This window comes from Nelumbo nucifera, chromosome 1, assembly GCF_055504915.1.
Source record: "Nelumbo nucifera cultivar China Antique chromosome 1, China Antique-T2T, whole genome shotgun sequence".
NCBI lineage: Eukaryota > Viridiplantae > Streptophyta > Magnoliopsida > Proteales > Nelumbonaceae > Nelumbo > Nelumbo nucifera.
In genome coordinates this window covers 202,582,444-202,602,268 of record NC_142649.1, presented here as the reverse complement: position 1 = coordinate 202,602,268, position 19,825 = coordinate 202,582,444, and the positions used below count along the sequence as shown (strand labels likewise).

At 47.6% G+C, this 19,825-nt stretch overlaps 1 pseudogene; it reads left to right on the top strand.

Moving 5' to 3' along the window:
- The first annotated feature begins 13,549 nt into the window (after window positions 1-13,549).
- On the top strand, window positions 13,550-14,659 carry LOC148804365 (kinetochore protein NDC80 homolog pseudogene; annotated as a pseudogene).
- Window positions 14,660-19,825: the final 5,166 nt, after the last annotated feature.

The following is a 19,825-nucleotide window of genomic DNA, read 5'->3' as shown; positions in this document are numbered from 1 at the left end:
TCCATTGACTAAAAAGCAAAGGGTTGGATGTGAATCCCCTTATTTGTCGGTTGCTTAGGATGTTGGGTTAGGCCAGCTTACGGGAATCTATGTCAGTTTTGATCTTGTAGGGAGATGCATTCAAGTGAATCCGCATTCTATCACCCCTTGGGTCAATCTTTTACATTGACCCTTCAATAAAAATTTGCCGCATCATCTTGAATAATCTAGGGATAAGTGGACTGTATTCCACCTCAGAAATCTAAAATTGCAGCCCCCATCCTGTGGCAGAGACTTTGTGGCAGAGACCAATCCACATCACACCACAATCCACAACTGTTCTAAACTATGGACAAACTGTGTGGACTAGACCAGCCCACACCCACTGGTTGTTGACTTTTTCAATGGTTTTTAGCAAAAAAACGGGTTTGGGGTAAAATGGAACTGCTTGCCTGGACATTTCCCGGGCGGAACGGAACGACCGTTCGGGTCAACGGCGGTTCAAAAACCTTGATCTACATAGTTAATCATAAATTCTAATTTTTGCATTTTATATGATAAATATATTGAAAAATGCATTAATGCATTAATATTAACCAATAAATATGATTTTTTTTATAAGAACAATAGTAAAATAATTAAAATTTTAAATATTTTAAATATAATCTTATTGATAAAACATTAAAATTTAAAAAAATAAAAAATTAAGTAAAATAATTAATATTTTATTGACAAAAATATTAAAATGTGAAATAGACAATAGAGTAGCCTTTCAGGGAATGTGTGAAGTAGGGGATCAAAAATCAAGTGTGGATGGTCCCCAACCACAAGGTTTTACCGTGGATGAGAAATTAGGGTTTGAAAGGGACCTGTCCACGCTATATAGGGGTGTGGACAGGACCAGTCCCATCCACACCCAGCCGAACGCAACAAAATCCCATGGACGGGACCAAAACAGTCTTGTCCACGAGATTTAAGCAGTTCCGAACACCGCCTAAAACCCCAAGAATCTCTGGCAGGGATAGTGGTGTTCCAATCTTGCTTTCATCATCTTGAACGAGATTTATGATTTGATATGGATGTAACAAGGAGAGGGTCAAATACCATATTCACTTGGATGCAGTGGTTTGGTTGTCACTACTCACCAAAAGGAGATTGGCTTCGGTCAAGGCAAGCCCGTGCTCACACCGTCCCAACAACCTCTTTCAACCTTTGCTTCGGGAATAACTTCCCATGAAATAAAGCACATGAGTAGGGAGATATTCCCAATGCAAGACTGTAAAAGCTTCTCGAACGGGCGTTGTCCGAATGGTAGCCCGAACTCCACCAAAAGTTGTGAAGAAGATGATTTCTTTTGTTTTAAGAGGATCTTCTCCCACCAAATAAACCACTCTCTTTGATACACCTAATTTGTAATTACTATGGATGTCAAAGGGCAGGGTTAAGTGGTAAACCTGCCTTAATATGGTTACATGTAACATTGTAAATATGGACTTTGTTGCTGCAAGGAGATGAATGTAAGACCGAGGGTTTTGGCAACTTGTGGTCATGGAAAGGTGTTAGAGGCATTGGGGTTATGTCCCTAGGGTGGTGTTTTTGATACTAGAATGTAGAGTGTTCTCATGTGTTGTACCTTGGGGTTCTGTGCCCTTATATAATTGATATTAATAATCATTTTTAAAATAAAGTTAATATTGAGAAATTAATAAAAATAATGGTAATAATTAAATAATAATATATTATTATTTTAATATAAATAATTAAATGATAAAATACTTAATTATTATTATTGAATAATTAAAACAATAATAATAGTTAAAAATAATGATAATAGAAAAATATTAAATAATTAAACAATTAAATATTAATAATCTAATAAAATAATAAATAAATAAATAAAATAGTAACTAATTATTACTATTTTAATAACAATAACAATATTATTGTTGATTTCATAAATAATAATAATTATTTTAGTCATATTTATCATTATGAAAATAATATTTTATTATCATTATTATTATTATTATTATTATTATTATTATTATTATTATTATTATTATTATTATTATTATTATTATTATTTCTATTATTATTATTATTATTTTTATTACTATTATTATTATTATTATTATTATTATTATTATTGATGGTGCACAATCTGGTCGGTCCTAACTGTCGGTGACCTCGCCTCTAATGAAACTGGAGGTGCCTGAAACAAGGAGGAAAATGGGGACTTCCGGGGAGGAACCCGGTTGGAACACTCCGAAGCTCAAGTTAGTGCTTTTCAGAAGGCAAGGGAAATGAGGAACTTTAAGATTAGGAAGAGCAAGAATCACATACCTCCTTCTTTGGGAGATGGGGGCCTTTTATAATCGCCCTGTACACTCACTCCCATACCTCTACCATATCGGGCATCATAACCTCCGCCAAATCAGGTGTCATCATTTCTGTCGGACGCCAGTTCGGGTGTCATAGCCTCTACCAGTTGCCAGTTCGGGTGTCATAGCCGCCACTGTTCTTGTCAGGGTCATCTCTGTTACGTCTGAGATGGCGGTGGCAGGTGGCCGTTGGTGGGCGGCTGTCATGTGTCGGACCTCTAATCAGTCAGGCGTGCCGCCTACGTGTTCGGGCTTCCTGGGCGTTAGGTACGATTGTTCAGTCAGGCGACTTGGAGCCGAAGTGGAGTGCGAGGTGAAGTCTTGAGTTCGGATAGAAGTGTGGCCCGAACTGCCCCGGGTGGGTCAACTCGGGTTTTTGCCGTTTGCGCTCCTTATAAGGCTCTGGACCTCCAAGGTAGAGCTCCGGTTCTTCCTAGGGGATCTCAGGTCGCTGGTTCCTTTCTTGGGGGAGCTCGGGACTCCCTTTCAAAGAGCTCGGGTTATGGGCCTGCTGTCGTGCCGAGCTGGCGCTTCTGCCAGGTCACTCTCGGTTGCTTCCACGTGTCGCGTGGCCAAGGGGTCGGGCCAAATCTTCCTCCATCAATTGCCCCTACTCCCCGTGCACGAGGTCCTGACCCGGCATGGAGAGTTCATGGGATGACGGGTGGATTTGCCTTGCGACGCTTTGGCCTTGTTTTGGAGCTTCTTCAGACTGACCTTCTTGTGTTTTTGGCTCGATCAGGGTCAGCTTGGTTCGACCAGGGGTCAATCCCGGGTTGCCTACAGCTCACGCGGGTAAATGATTTCAAATTTTTGAACATCAAGAAATGCTCGCCAACCTGACTTCTCCTCGGGGGATGCGCAGCCAATTTCGTGGGGAGCCGTTCGATGGTTCTGATCTTGGCCGTTCATGCACGAGTACAGTGGCTATAAATAGTGGGGGGGCCCTGGTCACTTTCCTTCGCTATCCTTCAGCATTCGTTCCTTGAGCTCGTGTCTCAGGCTATCAACTCGCGTCACTTTTCGTAGTCTGGTAGCTTTTCCTAGTGAGTCCTCAGCCTTCTCTTTGTTTTGATGTCTAGCTCGGGTAGTTTAGATAGTCTTCTAGGGGGTCTGATGCTGGTTCTACGAACCGAGCTGCTGCCCCCGACAGCCTTAGTGAGTCTAAGGCGGGGCCCGAGGAAGAGCTCGAGTTTGAGCCCATAGGCCGAGTTACCTCGGGTAGTTTGGCATCCACCTCCCATCGAGGTCGGGTGCCAGACAAGTTCGGACCTTCCACTATGACGCCCGAGAGGCTTTGGTCCCTTATCGCCCAGTACAACTTGCCCGAGGAGTATACTTACATTTTACCCTCGGGCGACTTCCCTTGGGAGCACGGTCCGGATGAGATCGTGATATTCCGGGAGCAGCTTGTTGTCGTGCTGCGCCTTCATTTCTACCCTCTCATCGTCGAGGTCATGAACCACTTCGGCGTCACTATAGGTCAGCTTCACCCGAACTCTATCCGTAACCTTGTCGGGACCATCTCCCTTTGCTGTGAACACTGCCTTCCTTCGGACCTGGAAATTTTTTCCACTATTCTCGTGCTTAAGAAACAAGCGGGTCCCCTGCCCGGGCGTAGGAGGGCGTACCACTTGTCACCTCGTCTGAGCTTCAAGCTCTTACACGATCTCCAAAATAAGGTCCCGGCATGGAAGCGGGACTACTTCGTGGTTCGAAGTGCTACGGGGTGTCCATTTCCTACTGAGTGAGGGTTGGCCGTTCCTGACCTCAGTGTCGCATTAGACGAAGATACGGTGAAGGGCCTCAAGGACTGGGCCCGGCTCGGGCATAAATGCGAAGTCTACCTGACGGAGGACAAGCTTATTCAGGCCAGTTTGAGGTGTGAGTCTATTCAATGGTATGAAAAGGAGGAAACAAGCTGCTAAGCGGGTCCGCGTTGATCCTTCCCGGGTTGCGTAGCCCAAGGCACCAAGAATGGAGCCCCCTGGTGAGCCCGAGGTGCCCCCTCTAGTTCAGGAAGCGGCAGGGGTCCCCTATGCCAGCACTGATTATACACGGGCTGGTGCCTTCAGGCTCGGGAAGTCACAATGAGGTTGGGAGTGTGCTGACGCCGAGCTACGCTCTCCGAAAAAGCAAGAAGGCCATTTGCCCCGAGGAGGTCACGGCGTGGGCCGATCTTCCTACAAATCTAATAGGCGCTCGGGCTGCCTCTCACGCCATGGTGGTAAGTCGAAGTAGTGTTTGTCCCCCCCGATTTTTTTTTTTTTACCGAGCTGATTTGTTCTCGTTCTGGCAGGTGAACTCCTCTATCCACGCTTTGGCAATCCAGGCGGAGAGGGGCTTGAAGCGAGCACAAGCTACCGAAGCGGCTTCCCGTGCTGCGCGAGCCGAGCTAACGAGGTCTCGGAGGGACAAAGAGACCTTAGGAATGGTGGTGAGGCACATGGCGGACCTGAAGTTGGACCTGGAGCATCAGGTCGAGTACCTTCAGGATGATATCAGGGAGAAGACAGAGATCTTCTCTCAGGCCGTCGAGGAGGCGAATGTGAAGGTTGTTAATGATTATATTGCCTCGCCACGCTTTGACGACATGATGGTGGGCTCGTACAGAAGGGGTTTCAAGTTGAGCCGATGGATGATAAGGAACATGTACCCCAAGCTCGAGTACCATAACCACTTCGCGCATCACTCCGAAAATGGCTGCTGCAGCTGATGATGACGCAGATTCCGAAGATGAAGCGGGACCTTTGGGTATTGTCGAAGTCCCTTCTAAAGGTAAGGAAGATGTACCTCCGAGCTAGTGAGCTCGTTTGTGTTTTTGCTTTTTGTTTTTTTGATGAAGTGTAAACAAGTTTATTTTGCAATGAATAGTTCCCCTTTATTGGCAAAGTGTTGGGCAGTTTATTTTCTTTTTTCTTTTTTTTTTCGCCGAGCTGACTATGTTGCCGAATTGCTAGACTTAGGCCCCGAGGTGAAGTAACGTAGTAAGGCTATGTGCCCGATCTGTTCTCCGCCCGGGTTAGTTAACATGGCTGAATTGGGCACTGGGCTATGCACCTCGGGATCCATTAATGTGCAGATTGCCTTTGTTGATGAGGTGTTGAAGTCCTCTTTAGCTCGGTATTCTGGCCCTTACGGTGCCAAAGTCTTTGTTAGCTTGGCACTTTGGCCCTTAGGCTCTGTTAGTGGCTCAAGGCCTGCTTAGTTTGATCATTTATAGGTAAAATCGTCTTAATTTGACGATGTTCCATGCCCGGGGTATCTGTTTGCCCTCCAAGGTCTTGAGCTCATATGCTCCCCCGAGTACTCTCTTTCCTCGGTAGGGTCCTTCCAGTTTGGCCCGAGTTTGCCAACGATGGGCTCAGGTCTAGCCATAACCCCTTAGCTCGGTCTAGCATGGCTTTCAGTCCGCAGAGGATAGCTTTGTTCGTGACTTCTGCCTCACCGTTTGCTTGTGGGTGCGCAACTGACGTAAAGTTTTGCCGGATCCCAATGTCTTGGCACCACTCTTGGAATTTGATGTCCTCGAACTGCTTGCCATTGTCGGAGATCAGCATCCGAGGTAGCCCGAAGCGGCATACTATGTTGTTCTAGAAGAAGTTCTGGATGTTTCGAGTTGTGATGGTTACGAGAGTTCCAGCTTCAACCCACTTGGTGAAGTAGTCTACTGCCACTACTAGGAACGTCCTTCCTCCTGTTGCTGGCGGGAATGGCCCGAGTAGGTCGATACCCCATTGTGCGAAAGGCCATGAGCTGGTGAGGTACCTGAGGTCGGCGGCGGGCTGGTGGTGGATGTTGACGTGCTTTTGGCACTTCTCGCACTTCCTGACCAGCCTGACGACGTATGCTTTCTTTGTTGGCCAATAGTACCCCTGTCGTAGTGCTTTCTAAGAGAGGGCCCTACCCCCCAAGTGCCCACCGCACAACCCCTCATGAGTATCACGGAGTACGAGCTCGGCTTCGGAAGGTCGCAGGCAACGCAGGTAGGGGAGCGTGTAGGATTTTCGGAACAGCCGTCCGTTTATCATGACATACTTGGCTGCCTGGCGCTCTACCCTTCTGGCGGCGTTGCGGTCTGCGGGGAGGGTTCCATGTAGCAGGAAGCTCGCGAGTGGATCAATCCAGCTTGGTTCTGCTTGGGCGACAGGAGCGACCTCCTCTGCCCCCCGAAGAATGCTAGGTCGAGGTAAGTCCTCTATGTACACAATTCTCCTCGGGGAATGCTAGGTTGAGGCCGGGACAGGGCGTCGGCCTCAGCATTCTCCGACCTCGGGATTTTCTTGATGAAGTGTGATTGGAAGCTAAGCAGAGCCTCTCTTACCTTTGCCAAGTAAGCGGTCATAGTTAGCTTGCGAGCTTCGTATTCCCCTGTAACTTGGTTTACCACGAGCTGGGAATCACTGCAGATAACTATGTGTTTTTCCTTTACCTCTTGCGCCAGGGCTAGCCCGGCTATCAACGCCTCATATTCTGCCTCATTGTTGGATGCCACGAACTCGAAGTGTAGCGCGTACTACAGTTTCGTGCCACTCAGACCGTGGAGAACTACACCGGCTCCGCTGCCCTGCTGATTTGAGGAGCCATCTACGTGAAGGATCCAGGGCTCTTCATCCCAGTGCGCGCTCGGCCTAACCAGAAGAGATACCGAACTGGGTGCAACCTCACGGGGCTCAGACTCAACCGGCATGGGAGCACCGAGCTCACCCGAACTGGGAGCCTCGTGCTCAACCGGGCTGAGGACCTCGGAGCTGAACGTGCATTCTGGGACAAAATCCGCCAAGGGTTGAGCTTTGATAGCGGTTCGTGGCTTGTACTGGAGGTCGTACTCACTGAGCTCAATGGCCCACTTCGTCAATCGACCAGAGACCCTGGGCCTGAGTAATACTTGCCTCTAGGGTTTGTCGGTGAGGGCGATGATGGTATGGGCTTGGAAATACGGACGGAGTTTGCGGGCCGCAATGACCAGTGCATAGGCTAGTTTTTCTATCTCTAGGTATCCTGTTTCTGCTCCCTACAATATTTTACTAACATAGTAGATGGGTCGTTGGACCTGATCTGCTTTCTTTAACAGTACCCAATTGACCACTTCATCGCTTGCCGAGATGTACAGTTCTAAAACATCGCCCTCTTCGGGCCAGGTCAACACTAGGATACTGGCGAGGTATTTCTTGAATTCGTCAAATGCGAGCTGGCACTTCGGGTTCCACTCGAACCCTTTGCCTTTTATTGCCTTGAAGAAGGGCAGGCAACAGTCTGCTGATTTAGACACGAAACGACTCAAAGCGGCTATTCTGTCGTTTAGCCTCTGAATCTCTTTCACTTTTCGGGGTGGTCTCATATTTTATCTTGTCCGGGTTGGCCTCAATACCGTGTCGGTTGACGATGTACCCTAGGAACTTACCCAAGGTGACACCGAAGACACACTTGTTTGGGTTTAGTTTCATGCAAAATTGACGCAGAATTTGAAAGACAAAATGCAAGTCTTGTATTAATTCAAGCAAAAATTGTGTCTTGACGACCATGTCATCTGCATAACACTCTACCTTTGTGCCAATTAAGGGTTGAAACAGCTTATTCCCAAGTCTTTGAAAGGTTGCCCCAGCATTTTTCAGTCCGAAGGGCATAACCTTGTAGTAGTACAGGCCGAACTCGGTTACGAAGGCGGTTTTTTCCTCATCGGCTAGGTCCATTCTGATTTGGTTGTAGCCCGAGTAGGCATCCAGGAAGCTTAGCAACTCGTGTTCCAAGGTCGCATCCACTAGGCCTCAATCCTGGGGAGGGGGAAGCAGTCCTTTGGGCAAGCTCGGTTCAGGTCGGTGTAGTCGACGCACATGCGCCACTTGCCGTTTGCCTTTTTTACCAAAACGGGGTTGCCTACCCAGCTCGGGTAATGAACTTCCCTAATGAAGTCTGTTGCGAGGAGCTTCTTGACCTCCTCATCGACCGTCCTCCAGCGTTCTGGGGCTAAGTTGCGTTTCTTCTGTCTAATGGGCCTAACTATAGGGTCAATATTCAGCTTGTGAGTTATGAGCTTAGGGTCTATGCCGGGCATTTCTGCCGTGGACCAAGTGAAAACATCTAAGTTATTGAGTGAGAAGCGTTCCAATTCAGACCGCAAGGGTTCTTCCAGGGATGCTCCAACCTGAAGTAATCTGGCAGGTCTTTTGCCGAGACAGAGATGGGAACAGTTGCCTCTGTTGGTGCAGCTTGCTCCTCGTTCTATTCCACAGGTCGCTCCAGTTCGAGGTTGCTAGTTACCTTGGCCTTTCCCTTGAGGGCGGTGACGTAGCACTTACGGGACTCGAGTTGGTCGCCCCGTACTACCCCGATGCCGAAGTTCGTTGGGAACTTCATCGCCAAATAGTAAGTGGACACCACGGCCCTTAAAGCATTGGTGATTATCCGGCCTACTATGGCATTATAGGGGGAGGGGGTTGCAACCATTAAGAAGTCATGCCTGAGTCTTACCGTGCTAGGCCACGTGCCGACTTCCACAGGTACCGTGACCTTTCCCAGGGGTTTGACCTCCTCTTCGCTGAAACCAACCAATGGGGTGTTCGCGGGCTTCAAATCACTATCTCAGAACTGGAGTTTGTCGAAGGCAGCTTTAAAAAGGATGTCTGTCGAACTGTCGGAGTCAACGAATACGCGCCGGACTTCGAAGTCGTTGATCTTCACCTTTATGACAAGTGCATCGTCGTGGGGGTAGTGAACCCCACGTGCATCGTCTTCGGTAAAGAATATGAGGTCTTCCGTCCTAGGCCTCTTTGGGGGGTTTTGTTCTTCTCTAATGGCCTCCCGGGTTGATGCCCGAGCTGCTGCCGAGGTGCATCCTGCTACGATCGATCCTCCAACGATCACGTGGATTGTTCCCCAGACTGGTCTTTCCTCCAGGGGCTACTTCTGCGGTTCAGCTAGCCGGCTACTGGACTCGGGAGCATCTCTGCTATGCTCCCCCTGCCCGATCTGTCTTATTATTATTATTATTATGCTGTAAAAAATTTCTCAAGTACCCATGACGGATAAGTTCTTCTATCTCGTTGCGGAGATTATTACAATGTTCGGTGCTATGACCGTGGTCTCTATGGAAACTGCAATACATGTTTTTATTCCTCTCGTTCGAGTTTCCCTTTAGACGAGGTGGCCACTTCACATACGGCGTCTTTGATCGTCATTAAGATCTCGGCCCGCTTCGCGTTTAAGGGCGTGTAGTCCGTCCGACCTGTTAAGGGAGCTCGGAACGGTTGGCTTGGCTTTGTCCCCTGAGGTGAGTCTTTCTTTCTCCTGTCATCTGGGTTGGAGGGCTCGCCTTCCGTCTTCCTTTTTTCGATCCCGCTTTCAGTCCTTTGGTTGATCTCTTCCTCTGTCTTATAAATTTGTCCGCGAGCTTGAGGAATTCAGCCACGGCCGCGGGCTGGTTAACTACCTTGTGCCACCTGAACTCCTTGTGTGTCACACCCCTCTTGGCTGCCGCGAGCTGTACCGCGGAGTCAAGGCACGGTATTTGCAAGCACATGTCATTGAACTGTTTGACATAGCCCCGGATGGACTCTCCTTCCCTCTGGACTATTTCGAAGAGGCTCTCCCCGGTCCGGGGGCACTGCTTGCTAGTAACTAAGTGTGCGGTGAAGACTTGCGCGAACTGGGTTCAGCTTCTTATCGACCCGAGGGCCAGGTTTCTGTACCAGGTGCGGGCCACTCCCCTGAAGGTTGTAGTGAACGCTACACACATGCAGGATTCACTAGCCCTGGCCAGGTGCATTTGGGACTGGAAAGCATTGACGTGGTCATTGGGGTCAAAGGACCCATCATACTTGTCTAGGGGAGGGAGTTTGAAATCTTTGGGCATGGGATCGACAAGGAGTTCTGATGACAGGGGGGAAGGGACTGAAAGAACAGGGGCAACTTTCACCTCGTCCGAGCTTGCTTCTTTTCCTCGGAGCTCGGGCAAGACGCGGGTAGTAGTTCGGCAACCTTGCCGGCGTCTTCACTACCGCTTAGAAGGCCTGGTATTGGCGCTGCTTGCCTTGGTGTTGCCGAGCTCGATGGGCCCGGACTGTTGGTAGTTCGCGGCCAGGATGCCAAACTAGTTTTCTGCGAGCAGGAGCTCAAACTTGGAGTGCCAAAGTTCTGACTTGGTCGGCAAGGAAGTTCCTGATCCGCCGGCGAGCTGCAAGGCGGGGGTGATCAATCTTTCCCTCCTGCCCGGGGATGAGGCCTAGCTTCTGGAGGGGTGTTGGAGTTGGGAAGCTTCCCCCGGTGAAGGCACCCGCCCAAAGGGGAGGGCTTGACCGGCTTGGCAGCAGGGTGTCTAGGTGGGAGCTGGGGTTGATTCAGAGGCAGTTGGGGGAAATGCTGCTAGTAGTGATACTAAGAAATGTGGTGTAGTACTTGCTGCTGATGAAGCTGATGCTGCTGGAACTACTGCATCTGGGCTTGCATTGCCCGCATGCACGGCATCAAGTCATCATCTTGGTTCTGGCCAATCGCCAGAGGGACAGTGGCCGGTTCAGCGAAGGTTGTCTCAATAGGGAGGGGAAGGGGAACATTCACAGGTGCCACCATGCTTAGTGCATTGAGGCTAGGGATTCCGTCCATCGAGAGGGGGACGGTGAACTGTCCGATGCATATAATGGCGAGCTGAGGGTGTTCCCCTACAACATTCAAGTCGGCGTTGTGCCTGTTGCTACTGGATGAATCCATGGAAGCTAAGGTTTCATTGAGAGAGAGAGAGAGTTAATCGCCCTATACACTCACTCCCATACCTCTGCCAGGTCGGGCATCATCACCTACGCCAGATCGGGTGTCATCATTTCTGTCGAATGCCAGTTTGGGTGTCATAGCCTCTGCCAGTTGCTAGTTTGGGTGTCATAGCTGCCACTGTTCTTGTCAGGGTCGTCTCTGCTACGTCTAAGATGGCGGTGGCAGGTGGCCGTTGGAGGGCGGCTGTCATGTGTCGGACCTCTAACCAGTCAGGCGCGCCGCCTCCTTGTACGGGCTTCTTGGGCGTCTGGTACAGTTGTTCAGTCTGGCGACTTAGAGCCGAAGTGGTGTGCGAGGTGAAGTCTTGAGTTCAGATAGAAGTGTGGACCGAACTGCCCCGGGGTGGGTCAGCTCGGGTTTTTTCCCTTTGCGCTCCTTGTAAGGCTCAGGACCTCCAAGGGAGAGCTCGGGTTATTCCTTGGGGAGATCGGGTCGCTGGTTCCTTTCTTGGGAGAGCTCGGGACTCCCTTTCTAGGAGCTCGGGTTATGGGCCCGCTGTCGTGCCGAGGGGTCGGGACTCCCTTTCTAGGAGCTCGCGTGGCCAAGGGGTCGGGCCAAATCTTCCTCCATCAATTATTATTATTATTATTATTATTATTATTATTATTATTATTATTATTATTATTATTATTATTATTATAAAGTTTAAATATAATAAGAGAATGTTACTAATAATAAATGATGAATAAAATTCACAAAGGGAAATTGGGGGATAAATAATAAAAAGAACATTGAAGGTATTAGAGATTGAAATTCACATTGAAAGTCATTTGCTTTGAAGGTATTAGAGATTGAAAACAGGTTAAAACAACAAGGCCTTGGATAGGCTATGCTTAATTACAAATGCCATACAACTCTTTCATCAATTTTGCTTATTTTTTTTTGTAAACTAATTTTGCTTAACTGAATGTGACCAAAAAAACAAAAGACGGTGTAAATTACAAAAAAACACCCATTGTACTATGAGGTCAGTCAATGATAATTACCCCTGAACTTACTTTGGGACAAATACTCTTCACTACTAAGTTATTAAGTTACACGACGAAACGCATTAAATTATCAAAATATTCACTTGAACTTTCTTTATTTTAAAAATTTTTTACCAATTAATTGATATCATAAACATGGTAATCAATCAAGTGTTATTTATCAAAATTCATGGGTGGGTTTTGATTGATTCCCGTATCATAGATTTTCCCTTTTATTTTTCTTGTCTTTTTATCTTAAACCATAATTGACCCAAAATACTTTCATTTTCCAAAGGAAACCAGCGAGAATAACAAGGATCATTTTATTGACATACAAAAAGGTTTCTTTAAATCCGTGTTTTATTTTATAGACACAAATGTCTTTGTTCATCTTAAAATATAAAAATTATTCATTCCTTTCTCTAATAAATCAAGAAAAACCAAATGAAACCTTAAAGTTGTGTTTGGTTTGAAGAAAAAAGAAGGGTCCCTTCCTTTCCCTACTTAGCCTAAATACATATATATTGAAAAGAAACCTCTACCATTTTATCTAAATATTGAATCCGGTCAGAAATATAAATCTATAGAACTTCAATATGATATTTAGAAAATTAATCGAACTGTAAATCGTTCAAATAAATAATAAAAGGGTAATTTAGATATTTAAAAATTTTAAATAGCTGAATGAGAATTTTTTCAAAGTAAACAGACGAAACTCCAAGAAAGACCTGTTCATGGGCTAGGCTGTGTATGAATCAACATAATGAATTCAGGCCCACGCCTGAGCTTGACTGGACCATTGGGCCTAGGTCTTGAGCCCGAGCCTGACCCTCATATAAAGCCCGAAGTCCAAGCCTGGATAGAAATTTGAAAACAAATTTTTTTCTTTTATTTTATTCAATAAAAATTGTTTTATTTATATTAAAAACCTTCAAAACTCAAAAATAATAAACATCTCACTATTACTTGAAAAAACAAAGAGAAGAAGAGAAAAGAAAAAATATTGTATATATATATATATTTTTTTTTTATTAAATAAAATATATATTTTATTATTTAATATATAGTATCATGTCAGGCTTGGGCTCCGGCCGGGCTTTTTTGAGAAAGCCCAAGCCCAGCCAAAAAAAAAGTTAGGTTTGGTGCTTTAGGCCCGAGTCCAAACCCAAGCCTAAAATTATGACCAAACCCAACTTATAACTGGCCAGACCGAGCCGGGCCGTTGGGCTACCCGGTCCATGAATTGGTCTACTCCAAGGCAAAGGGGCATTTATTGCAAAGTGAAAGTTGAGGGAATCTTTGTGTTCAGGGGGTAATTGCTATTGACGCATATTTGGGGGGAGTATTTTGTAATTTACCTAAACGAGGGGAGTGAGACAAAGGCGGGAAAGACTGAAAAAGAAACGAATTCGAACAGACAAAAGTCACAGAACCAGAAGCGAGAGACGAAGAGAAATGAGAAGAGCCATCAATGGGCGGAGACGCCCAAAGGACTCTCTGCAAGATCGACTTCCGATCGACACTCGCCATTTAAGCACCATTCAAAACCGAGACTCTGACGCCAGTTTCTGCAGTAGCCGCCCCTCCAACTGTTCCATCGGGATAGGCCGTGCCACCCCCAGCCCCATTACCGATCGTGCCCATCAGGCCTCTGCCATCCGCGTCATCAACGCTTACCTCGCTTTCCACTCCTCCTCCATTGTCCTCAAGCCCCCTCTCCCCTCTGCCAAAGACATCACTGCACCATTCGCTTTCTCTTCACTCACCTCGATTCGCCCTCTTTCAAACTTGAAGAAGATCTTCCTCTTCTCCTCAAACACCTCAATTGCCCCTTCAAACTCAACAAAATCTGCCCTCAAAGCTCCCGGCACTCTTCACTCTTGGCCTTCCCTTCTTGCCGTCATTCATTGGCTCATCGAGCTTGCATTCTACAACGATCACATCACGTCTTCTTCGACAACAACGACAAATTCACTCTTCCGAGATAATAGGGTTCTTACTCACATCGTAAATTGCTACTCACTCTACATCCACGGTGACGATGATGGTGTTGAAGATCTCGATAATGAATTCAATAGACAAATGTAACAACAGAGGGATGCCGCGGCTGAGAAAGTTAAGTCGTTGGGGAAAGAAGTGGCTGATCTTGAAGAATTGAGGTCGGGGCCGTCCGAGAGGGAGGTGGCCGAGAAAGATAAATCTATGCTGGAGAAGGATGTGCAGAAGTTTCACACAATTGTTGAGGAGCTCACTAACGCAATTGTGATGGTGGAGAAGACTTTGAAGGATTAGGAGAAGGAATTGGATGCCAAACTCCAGGAGAATAAGAGGATTTCTGAGGAGAATGAGGAGACGGAGAAGAGGGTTGACGCGCAGACTATGAATGCTAGGGATGCAGAGCGGATGAAGAGGAAGCTCCATGCTGTGGAAAGAGATATTGCGGAGACAAAACTTGCGAGGAACGATTGAGAGGAGAAATGCTGGCACCTTGATGCCACTTTAGCACATAAGCTTAAGGAACTTGAGAATCTCTCAATTGAATGAAATTATGCTCTTAGGAGGTGAATTGCTGAGATTTGCTTGATGATTTGCATTTTGAATTGTTTTTTCCAATTCATCTCTAACTAGTGTGCTGGAGTTGCGTCAATTATTTGATTTAGAAGGTATATTGCTTCATGACCTAAATAGGTCAGAAACCATTTTAGTTTTAATTTTATAATCGAAGCATTTTGGTTTGTGGGTTTCTTGAGTATAATTTGAAATTCCATTCCATTATAGCTTTTAGGGCTGGTTTATTCCTTGTGTAGAAAAAAATCGGAATGTTTTTATTTTCATTTATATTTGAATTTTTTGCTTCAGCATGCATAAAAAAATACACGTTCTGGAATTGTGTTTTTGTTTTGAATATCAAAACAAGTTGGTTTTATTTAAAAAAATCATATTTTAAAATAATCAAAATTATAGTTTTCAAAACAAAAATGGATTTTGTAGTAAAGATATTATATAATTCATTTATTTTTGAAAGGTAAGGTAAAATTTTTATTCCATAGAGAAAACACAAAGTCGGTGACTAGCATGTGAGGGAGGCCGAACTGCTTCCCATTGTCGGTGACTTGCATGTGAAGGAGGCCGAATCGACAAATGATGTTTTTCCAGAAGAAATTTTGTACTATTCCGGCTGTGATGGTAGCCAGGGGCTCAGCTTTGACCCATTTGGTGAAGTAGTTCATGGCGACAACGAGGTACTTTTTGTTTCCAGTGGCTTGAGGGAAGGGGCCAAGGAAATCCATGCCCCACTTGGCGAAGGGCCAAGGGCTGGTGAGGGCTGAGAGGGTTGTGGCTGGCTGGTGGGAGATGATGGAGTGTCTCTGGCATCAATCGCACTTCCGCACCAACTCGGCTACGTCCTTCTGAACAATCAACTAGAAATACCCTTGCCTTTGTACTTTTTGGGTCAAGGCTCTTCCTTCGAGGTGGTTACCGCAGATGCCTTCATGAATCTCTCGGAGCACATACTCGCCCTCCTCTTGGGAAAGGCATCGGAGGTAAGGCAAGGTAAAAGATCTTTGGTACAGCTTCCCTTTGAGCAAAGTGTAGTGGGCGGCCTTCCGTTGGATTCATCTAGCCTGTTCTTATCGTCAGGTAGTTGTTCGGTCAAGAGGAAGGCAATGATAGGATCCATCTAGGGTGGCTTGGCCTGCACTGGGAGTATTTGGACTTCTTCGTTGGTGGGGTGAGATCTACTTTTTACGCAGACAGTGTGACCGAGGGATACGTTAGAGGTTCTTGCCAATTTTGACAGGGCATCAACTCTCATGTTTTCGAATCGTGGAACTTGTTATAGGGAGAGGTGTTGGAAGTGGTGGGCAAGCTCTCACACCTTGGCTTGGTACTTGGTCATGCTCTGCTCCCTATCCTCGTACTCACCATTGACCTGGTTCACTACCAACTAGGAATCACCGAACACCTCATTGCGTTGGGAGACGAGGTCTTTCGCAAGCTGTAGTCCGGTGAGGAGGGCTTCATACTCGGCTTTATTTTTGGAGGATGAAAAGTCGAACCTCAATGTGTACTCTACTTCGGTATTGTTTAGGGTACGGAGGATGAGGCCGGCTCCACTTCCCTTGGAGTTGGATGATCCATCAACAAATAGCTTCCAGGTGGGCCGAGCTCCCACGACCAGATGAGGCCTTTCTTTTCCTTCTTCTTCAAGGGCTCGGTAGAGGGATTAGTTGAAGGTGCATTCTGTCACAAAATCGGCCAAGGCTTGTGCTTTGATTATAGGCCTCGACTGGTACTATAGGTTGAACTCAGATAGTTTGATGACCCACTTGATTAGCCACCCCGAGGCTTCTGGCTTGGATAGGACAGCCTTAAGAGATTGGTTCATCAAGACCGTGATGGTGTGGGCTTGGAAATATGGCTTGAGCTTCCTAGCTGAAACCACGGGGGTGAAGGCTAGTTTTTCTACCTCAGGGTACTGGGTCTCGGCATCGCAATGGACATTGTTGACATAGAAAATCGGTCTTTGCGCTCCATCTTATCTGATCAACACCAAGCTGATGGCCTCATCTCTGGTCAAGAGATACAAGTACAACACGTCTCCTGGGGGCGGCTGGGTAAGGAGGGGCGGCGAGGCGAGGTAAGACTTGAGTTCTTCAAGGGCGCAATGGCAATCTTCCATCCATTGAAAGTCTTTTAGCTTCTTGATGGTCCCCCTGAACGACTTTGACACCATGCCCGGTGGGGAATTTGAGGGCGAGGCAGTAGAAGGAGATGGCTGCCTTTAGTGCATGGAGGGTCGGCCTTCCAATAATTGCATTGTAAGGGGAGTCGATCCTCATGACTAGGAACTTGTTCATCCTCGTCACCTGTCGAGGTTCTGTCCCTACCGTGACTAGTAGGGTGATTCTTCCCTCCATTTTGACCACGTTTATGGAGAATCCGATGAGTGGCACGTTGGTGGGTTGGAGGCGCTCGGGCTCCAACTTCATTCTTTCAAATGTGTCATAGAAGAGGATGTCGGCCGAGGTGCCTCTGTCCACCAATATCCTCTTCACCATAAAATTTGTGACGATGACGGACACAACGAGCGCATCATCATGGGGGACCGAGATCCCCTTCAAGTCCTCGTCTGTGAATGCAAGGGCTTCACTCTGCTTCGGCTTCTTGGGAGCCAACCCATGGATGTTCAACTACCTGGCATTGGCCTTACGAGCCAAGGCCGAGGCTCCACTTGAAATCGTGCCCCCGACGATGACATCTATCACATCGGCTAACTGTCGCTACTACTACTGTTGTTGTTATTGCGAGGATGAGGGGCTCAATTTCATTCTTCAACTCATAGCAATCCTAAGTGTCATGGCCGGTGTTTCGGTGATGCTTACAGTACTTCTTCGGGTTTTCCCTCTTGGGTTCCTCTTCATCTTCTCTACCCACTTCACGTACTCCTCTTTCCCTACTTGCATGAGGATCTACTTTCGGGTGGAGTTGAGTGGCTTGTACTCGCTGTACGCCAGGGCCGAGGCCGGTGGCGTCTTGTTGTCCTTGCTGTTGTTGTTGTTGTGGCCATCTCCATTTCTTCTCTTCTTCTTTGGGCCTCCATGATGGTGGTAGGCCTCTCCTTCTTGGCGATCGCCAGCCAAGGCCTCCTTGGCAGTGATATACTTCTGAGTTTTCTCCAAAAATTCTGCCTTAGACTTCAAAGGTGTCTTGGCTACTGATCACTTGAGGGTCGAACCCGACAGGAGACCATTGATGGCAGCGTTCCTGGAGACCATGGAATTGAGGTTCCAGACCTCGAGTTCCTCCCTCTTGAAACGGTCAATATAGGACTGTAGGCTCTAACCGCGCTTCTGTCGGACAACCATGAGTGAGACGACACTCTTTTGGTATCGCTTCCTGTTGATGAAGTGGGTGAGGAAAAGGTTGATGAACTGCTCCCTTGAACCGATGGTCCGAGGGGCGAAGCCCAGACAACCATCAATAGGTTGCTCCCTTGAAGGTCGCTTGGAAAGTCTGGCATGCCAGGGCATCGGAGTATCTGTAGAGAAGCATGAGCACCTTGAAGCATTATAGGTGGCTGTCTGCGTTTGTTGTCCCGTGGTACATCTCGAGTGCGGGGGGAGAGGTTCGGAGATGATGTCTATGGTGAAGGCATCCATTCTCCTGGATGGAGGGTTGTAGCTGGCCATGGCTTCAGCTCGGCTCTCTCTAACTTGGCGAATCTCATCCTTACGGTGTTGAGCTATGTGTGTAGGTTGACGATTCTTTGGTCAAGGGGAGCGTAGGCCTCGTCTTGGTTCTCTCAAACACGGCAAGGGTCGGCCCGGTTCCCTGAGTACTCTAATGCGGGTGCGTGTTCGTTTCTTCGGGCCCGCCTGTCGTTCAGGGGGTCTTGGAGGTTCGAGATGCGAGAGGGAGAGGCATGGCATTAGTTTATGGCCCTCAAAGGGGGCTGTGGTGGCCCGATCGTCCACCTTCGTCCTGAGAATTTTCTCGTCAGTAGTGGAGGTGGTGCTCTTGGTCTTGGCGATAGTCGCGAGATTGTGCAGATTCATCCCCTCTTCGGCTAAGGGGTCGGGAGGTCCTTGGTGGTTGGCTAGCTCGTTAGTTATTGTTTGACTCTGAGGGGTCGGCCCTGTTGGATCTGACTAGGCTGATGGATAAGGGGTCTGGAGAGGAGCACTCGCAATGGTGCCCCAAGCTTCCAAAGGGGCGGCTGCCCAGAGGGCGGCCTCCTGTTGGGTGCCCCATCTCATCCAGCCTCTGTGCGAGATTGTCGAGCCGATCGAGGACCACTTGGAACTTGTCGATGGTGACCAGGTTCTGAGTGTTCCTGGTGTTTCTTGCCATGTCGGCTGAAGCTTAGGAGTTAGTTATTTAAGTTTAAGAGAGTCCAAATTTAGTTGAGGGAAGTCTTAGCAACGTTCTTGAGTTGAGGCGTGCTAAGGGCAACACTGTCAATTGTTGCCACCTAGAATGGGTTAAGGGAAATACTGTCCATTCACTTTCGAGGCGAGGCATGGCTGAGTAGTCCGAGGCCTAGGATGGCCGAGGGGTGGTAGGCCTCGGGTAGGTACCTGAGGTAGAGACTCCAACGATCAAGTTAGTTCGGGTGCAACGCGAGGTGGACGAGGCCTGAGGTGGGAACACTCAGACAAGGCCACAGAGGAAACTGGAGAGTTCTTAGTGTTCTTAGGTCTAAATTCTAGATGTTTAATTGGAGGGGGTTGCTCCCTATTTATACTTGAGGCCGCTTGGAGGTAATTGGGTTCGGACGGTCAGGATGTGGTCCTTTCCTGTGGGGCGCGTCCATCCAAGGCCACCGTATGCGGTCGCACCATTGGTTTTGGTTTGCACGTCGACATCTGCTCTATACGCCCACATTGGATTCGTCTTGAGCGCTGCTGCCTGCCACACATGTGTGTGCTACTGGTTATGGCCATGTGCGCCTACATCGTCAACCATGATGACTTTGCTGGAGTTTTCCCCCAATGGCTCATTAGAACGTCACATCACATCTAGATTTGTTCATTGGCCGGGTAGCCCAACGGGTCGGGCTTGCGCGTAGATATTAGACCGTGGGCTTGACCTTGGGCATAAAAGCTCGAGCTTGACTGTTTTACGACTGGGCTTGGGATTTGCCACAAAATCTCGAGCCCGACTGTTTTATGGGCTTGACCTCTCTTCAGAATCGGTGCGAACCCATATAGGCAGCCACCATTCTCA